We start from the raw sequence: 7,490 nt of genomic DNA, 5'->3' as shown, positions 1-7,490 counted from the left end.
CATATTCATTGATGATACTGTATCCATAAGGGTGTGTTGGATCAGTAAAGGGCATGATTCCCATTGTGTGGAATCTGTGCTGGCAGGGCCGTATCTGGATGATGTTGGATCGGTCATGGGTTATTCCCATTGGATGATGTTGGTACCACATGCATAGTGTCAGTTCATACATATGCATACTTTTATAACATGATTGGAAGTATTCCAGTGTTATAAATATTGATGACGTGTTGGTTGTGTGTTTTGTTGAATTAATGTTGAGTATGATTGTCTGTTTGAAAGATGTGTTTTGTTGACGTTTGTGTAAATGATGGATGTTCCTGATAATCTTAATATGATGAAATTGGGTGAATAATATAACTATGAGGTGTTGTTATTTAAGATGCAATAACATTTGTTAACTGCGATGAGACTCACCCTTACTGTTGACATTTTCAGATTGAGGATAGCTGCTTTCAACTTGGTGAGGATTAGCTCATAAGTCAGTGTTTTAGTGTAGCGTCAGGTGTCATGCTCTGATATTGTAACACTGGGGGAACGCTAGTTTAGAGTTTATGATGATACTCTATCGTGTTGTTATTGTATTAGATTCTGTGGGATATTGCATAGATGATGTTATGCTTATCCGTATGATGAATTTTCCCCTGTGTTAACATGAGATGTTTATGTATTATGATGAATTGTTCCTTAGTGAAAGCATGACAATGAATTTATGATAAATTTGTCTTAATTGGAATTGTGGCACCCTTGTATTTCATGTTTTACTCTGAATTATTTTATAAATTTCCGCGGGGTTTAGAAGGGTGTTACAATAGTGGTATCAGAGCAGGTCGGTCCGTCCGGCCAATTGTTGAGTAGTTGAGTTGCGCGACAGTTGTATATTGTCGGCATTTTATTCCTTGGTACGCGACAGGTGAGTGAATCACTGTCGGTACTTGGTTGTTTGTTGCAGGTGTTGGATTGAAACAAGTGAGGGAGAAGCTTCGCTTCTCGGTTATGTTTCAATTGTAAGAAGATTGATTCAGTAGGCTGTTGTTGGCAACGGTGCGAGCGTTGTTGGAGTTTGTTGTTTCCCGAGTTGAAGGTGACTTGGAATTAAGACTTCACTGAGAATTGAGTTGGAAAATCTTGAAGGAAGATGATTAGAGGTAATTGACAGTTATTGTAAGAGAAGGAAATTGGAAAGTTGCGATGTGTCAGCTCTACTGGTGTACTGCGAAGATGTCAGTTGAGTAGCTTTACGTCTCGGAAGAGATTCAGCTGCAAGTTTGCAAAGAGGATTGCTGTCGTAATGTTCCAGAAATCGCACTTCGGCGATAGGATGTGTTGCTCAGGTCATAAGAATGTTTGGAAGTGAAGAGATACGATAAGGGGCTGTTTGGAATGTGATAGAGTTGAAGAGAATGAGTTTTGGAGAGAGATTTTCGTAAGCAAACGCAGGAAAATTGAGGAATAGCTGCGGAACTTCGAAAATTCATAACTGGAGTTCTGGACATCCGAATTGAGTTCTGTTTGAAGCGTCGGAAAACTAACGAGATGAACTTTGTTATAAAAATAGTTGCAGCAGCTGTAACATATTTAATTGTGACAGGATGACGTTGGAAAGAGGTGAAGTTACGGTTACTCTTGTTCTTATAACTAGACTTGTTTATTGGTACTGCACGGGATGTCAGTGTCAGTGTTGAATGGATCTAAGGAATAATTAGAAGGTTTGTTGAGGAGTAATTTTAAGAATTGAATTTACCAATTGAGGAGTTTTGGATATATCGTATAAAGTGTCGCTGCATGATGTCAGTGTTGCATTTTTCGGGCAATGATTGGAAAATTCATATCTTGGGTTCCGAGTGTCGGATTAATGTGCCGTTTGAACCTACGAGGAGGAGGGATTGTGTTCTAATTTATGGAATATTTATAAATACAGTAGAGTGACCCCATGAGGAGAGGTTCTGAAGTCGGTTATGGAAGCGTGAAACTTGTTGAATAAGAATGCCTACTACCGCGATTGTTTGAAACGACGTGGAGTAGAACATGTTGTTGATGAATAAGTCGACGAGATGTTCGGTCACAAAGATGATTTGAATACCGATGGATCTTAGTGAATGAGTAAATTAGTAGTAAAGGTGAAGTAAACTTTAGAACCCTTGGAATCGTATTTGTGATGGCAAAGTAACGATAAGTATAGAAGAAGAATTGTAGGGAATTTCTAACATTTGTTGACGTGAGGAAGACTTTGTTGAGATTCCGAGTGAGATGATATTTGGACGTGAAGGATGTAATAGAATTTGGATTAAAACCACGAGTTATGAATGTTGTCTTGGTCTTGCAGGTTAATTGTATGGTTCAAAATTCGAAGTGTTTAGTGTTCATAAGAGTTGAAGTACCTCTTTGATCAGAAAGGGCTTAATATGAGGCAGTAGAGATGATTAGAGTATATTTTTTTTATATAGGATTAGGATTTTGTTTGAATTACCATCCTAATGAGGAAAATGTTGTGCTATTGTGTTGCGTAAGAAGTCTTTAAAATGTCGGTGCTAATGATGAATGAGTTGGATTTAATTGGACAATTTAGAGACTTGAGTTAGTATGTGAAGGCACTCCTAATAGTGTTAGATTGAGTATGCTAGAAGATGACTAGTGGTATTCTTAACGAGATTAGAGAAGGTCAGAAAGATGATGTTGAGTTGATCGATAGGTTGACTTTGAATTACCAAAGTAAAGGCGGTGGATTCAGAATCGACGAAGACGATGTAATGAGGTTGAGTGACTGGATTTGTGTAACTGATGTTTTGAGCTTCAGAAGGATATTCTAGGAGGACACCGTAGTGAATTATTGGACAATGACGATGTTAATGAGTTTGGGTGCAAACTCGGAAAGGGACACTATTATGTAGTTGTCATACCCCAAAATTTGCCCGATCAAATCTACTTCTATTAGTCCATCAAGGTTCAAAATTAAGAGTCATGGGGTTTGACATTTCTATTGTCAAACCCGCTCTCTTATAAACCAGGTTAAGTTAAAAATAGGGGTTTGAATAGCAAGTATTTTGGGATCTAAACATTGGGCCAAATTGTTACAAAAATTCTCTGACTCTTGGAGGAATCATTTGTGTTTTTACTAACATTTGTTTCGATCATTATCTCGACTAACTATTAACATTTAACATTATTAACTTTTTATTATTGTTATTAATTTCTAGGATCTTATTAGAATTAGTATTATTATTTAGGATTAATATCGATTAATGTTATTATCATTACTATTGGTATTTATCAAAAAAAGTTGTGTTAATATTTTAATTTTTATATCATTTTATTATTACTATTAATTATTATCATCATTAGGTTATTAAAATAAAAAATAAAATAAAGAAAAAAACAAAACAAGTTTGTTAACGTTCATGGTAAGAAGAGATTGGACTTATGCTAATTTTGGGAAAGTTTTAAAGGTTGATTTTTTACCAAATTGGAATATCTTGATTCAATAAGATTTGGGTGCAGAATTGTTAACCTAATGAAACCCCTATAAGTGTGCAAGAGTCGCAGATGGAAAGAGGGGGGGATTGGCCGAAAAAAAGAAGAAGAAAAGAGGAGAAACAGAGGCTGGCAGCAGGAAAAATCGGCAAAAGGACCTTGTGCGAACAACAAGAAAAAACCGTGAAACACCATTGATCTGAACACACTCTAACAGTGCCTGGACATTCACGTTTTTATGCTCCAAAATCTTCGATTCGAGTTCCATCATATGTGCATCATAAATCAAATTTGAATACATGCTTGTGTTTATAATCCTATTCAGAATCTCTCTGTGCTATTTAATTTGAGTTTGATTGCAGGTTTCAAGAATTACCATGGTTAGGGTTTAAAGGTCTCAAATTAAGGAATCTTTAATTAGGGAAAATTGGACCGCGAGACCTATACCATTGCGTTCGGATGATGATTTACAATCGATCTAGATCATTCGTTTGTATTTTTCGGTGCTAATTTGCAGGTTTGATGAAGGTATAGCTATGGCCACAGTTAAAAAAACGTGGCTGAAACTTCTGTGAAGAGAAAAAAAAAAAAAGGCCCAGCGAAGAAGAAGCACCGGGTGCTTCACGTTTGAATTTCGTTTCGTTATTTTGTTTTTATATTATAATTCGAAACCGTGTTTTAACATGAAATCAACGCAGCACGTTTGGCTTGGACAAGGAATTGGGAAGCGAAGGGACCTGGGTTCGATCCCAGCGTCCCACATGTATTTTTCATATTTTCTTTGATACCGGATCCAGCGCTGCTCTCACAGGATCATAATCAGGTTTCATCACATATTTTTTTATTTTGTTACTTGTTTAAATTAAAAATTAATTAATTATTTTAATTCAATTTATTTATTTATTTATTTTTAATCAAAAGGGTAGAATATAAATTAGGGTTAGGCTAATGACTAGGATTAGAATATTTTCTTCGATTATTTCGATTCTATCGATTTAATTTATTTAATTAATTTAATCACTTTTAATTAATATTAAATCACAACAAAAAACCCTAGAATTGATTCGTCCATTAGGGTTCGCCCAATCCCATTGGCCACCTGGCCGAAGTTTTAGGATTTAATTTGTTACTCGTTCCGACTAAACCTATTGGTCGCAATGATTAACAATCGATTAATTTAATTAATCAAATCCTATAAATTAAAACAATATTTATTTTGCTAAATGGTTTTAACCAAAGCTATTGGTTACGATGATTAGCATTTTCCCTTTATAAAAATTTGTTATTATTTGTAATCGAATCTATCCATTATGAGGGATAACAATAATTAAAATACGCACATTTGCTATTCGCGATAATTGAATCTATCGATTATAGTGGTTAGCAATCCTCCCTTTAATCCGTTAGCCGTGGTAATCAAACCTATTGATTATTGCAACTAACGGTAACAAATTAAAACCAGGGTTGTACGCCCAAATCTTAAAACACTCCTTCAAACTACGGATTTTCATCACTTCGATAAGGTAATTCAAAATACCTTGCGAACCACAAATTTCAAAACTACGATAGGCCATTCAAAAAGCCTTCAAACCACTTCATTCTAATCCTAAGGCGTACAACCCTACCCCGAACTACGTTGACTCTGATTCTCCATAAGGAGATACGTAGGCACTTGGTAACAAGGCGAGTCTCCCCCCTCACAATTTCAATTCACTTTCAAATCTCAATTTTCACCCTATTCATTTCCTTAGCTATTAACCTTAATTTTAGCCATAAACCTTTACCTTAGATTCAAAGCCAATAGGAAAGGGTTGAGGGTGCCTAACACCTTCCCTCGACCTGATTATAATAACTTACCCCGAATCTCTTAACTGCGTAGGGTTTCCTATTCGCCCTTCAGAATAGGTGGCGACTCTAAACCTTCAATTTTAGGGCAGGTTGCTACAGCTGGCGACTCTGCTGGGGAAACACTATAATGGTGAATTATTATGCTCCTATAGGTTTCTGGCAGGGTTTAGGCTTTTGGCAAATTTTTTAGGGTTTGGCTAATTCGCCATTTTTTTTTTGGGTTTATTTATTTTTATAAATATTTAAATATTTATTTTATTTATTCATGTTTGCTGCTTTAATGCGTTGTCTAAATTATAAGCAGCCGGATTCGAGGTTAGTTTTAAATATTTAAATCTAAATTTATTTATTTATTTACAGCCTTAAATTACAGTAATTTAAATTTTTATTTAATTACTGTTATGCTATATTTTTATATTATAAGCGGTCGGATTTCGAGGTTAGTTTTTAAATATCTAAATTTAAATTTATTTATTTATTTACAGCCTTAAATTACAGTAATTTAAATTTTTATTTAATTACTGTCGTACAATATTTTTAAATTATAAGCGGCTGGACTTCGAGGTTAGTTTGTTTTTAAATATTCAAATTTAAATTTATTTGTTTATTTATCTACATCTATTTACAGTAATTTTATTTATTTATTTTACTGTAATTTAAATAAATACTGCTTTAGTTGCTTATATACAATTGCTGCTTTTTATATTGTCGGGATATTATAAATTATTTGTTTAAACCTAAGTGTGGGAGTTAACTTTGAGATCAATAGGGGAGCATGAGTCGCCTACGAGTCTCATTGATAACTCCACTCGGAGTGGGTTGAGTATTCGGAAATGTCCAAAACGAGGCTTGACTTTGTTGAGGGCTGGACTGGATACTTGGCTGATCTCTCCGAGAACCTACCCCAAAAATTCGAACCTCATGGATAAAATGAGTTGTTCTAAAACCCAAAGAGACAAAAAGTCTCGGAGGCTACGAACGACCCCATGAGACCTTCTAGAACCCCCCATAAAAAGGTTGGCTCCCAAGAGCCGCTACGTCGAACCTATGAACCTAGGACTTTTGTGCTTCTGTGCTCATGATAAGTTTGCAATTTATATACTTCGAATATCTATATGTTTCAATTTTGCAGGTATCCCTACGTCGAACCTATGAACTTAGGACTTTTGTGCTTTTGTGCTTACTATATGCTTGCAATTTATATACTTCGAATATCTATGCGTTTCAATTTTGCAGGCATCCCTACGTATTCCCTAGCCTGTAGGGACTCTAATTCCTAAGACCTTGTCTTTCCCACGAAGGACATCTCCATCTATGCATTCCCTAGTTTGTAGGGATTTTACTTTTATATCCTTGTATTTCTATAACTACGCGTCCTTCCTCCGAAGGACATCTTTAGCACCCCGTGCTTACATCTTTCGTCCCTAGCCTATAGGGATTCCTCTCCAAAATTGCATCTCCCTCACGAAGGACATCTTCGTTAGCATACGTCAATTGGTCCCTCGATGGCCATGAGATATAGTGATTGTCTCGAACGGTCGCTCTATGCTTACTCATACGAACTCCCTAGCCTGTAGGGATTTTCTTTTACGTTCATGTGTTTCTACAACAATGTGTCCTTCCCCTGAAGGACATCCTCATTAATGCACGTTGATTGGCTTCGCGATGGCCATGAGAGCTGGTAACTGTCTTGAACGGTTAACCCGTGTTTATCCCCGCACAACCTCTAACTTCTAGGGTTAGGATTCTCATCTATACATCTTTCATCCCTAGCCTGTAGGGATTTCACTTCGTCTTATATCGTCCTTAGATAGGTTGTGTTCCGCATAGAGAACCTTCCCACGAGGGACATCTTCGTAAGTACACGTCAAACGACCTCTCGAAGGTCATGAGACTTGGTGATTGTCCAGAACGGTCATCAGCTGCTACTTTCCGCGTACTTCCTAATCTATGCCCAATGGCGTGTCATAATATCTAACTTACGATAATTTCATTAGGGTCTAATGTCATCTCTAAATCCACATAGGCTATCCTAGGAATTATATATGTCGCACGTCTGCATGGCATTCCATACAAGGAGTTATAATACAAAAAGATGAGTCTCTCGCGTACTCATACATTTGCATCTTCATGCATTCATTTACATTTACATTTCTATCTTCGCCCGCTTC

This window comes from Vicia villosa, unplaced genomic scaffold, assembly GCF_029867415.1.
Source record: "Vicia villosa cultivar HV-30 ecotype Madison, WI unplaced genomic scaffold, Vvil1.0 ctg.002813F_1_1, whole genome shotgun sequence".
Classification (NCBI taxonomy): domain Eukaryota; kingdom Viridiplantae; phylum Streptophyta; class Magnoliopsida; order Fabales; family Fabaceae; genus Vicia; species Vicia villosa.
Note: the sequence above shows the minus strand (reverse complement) of the source record.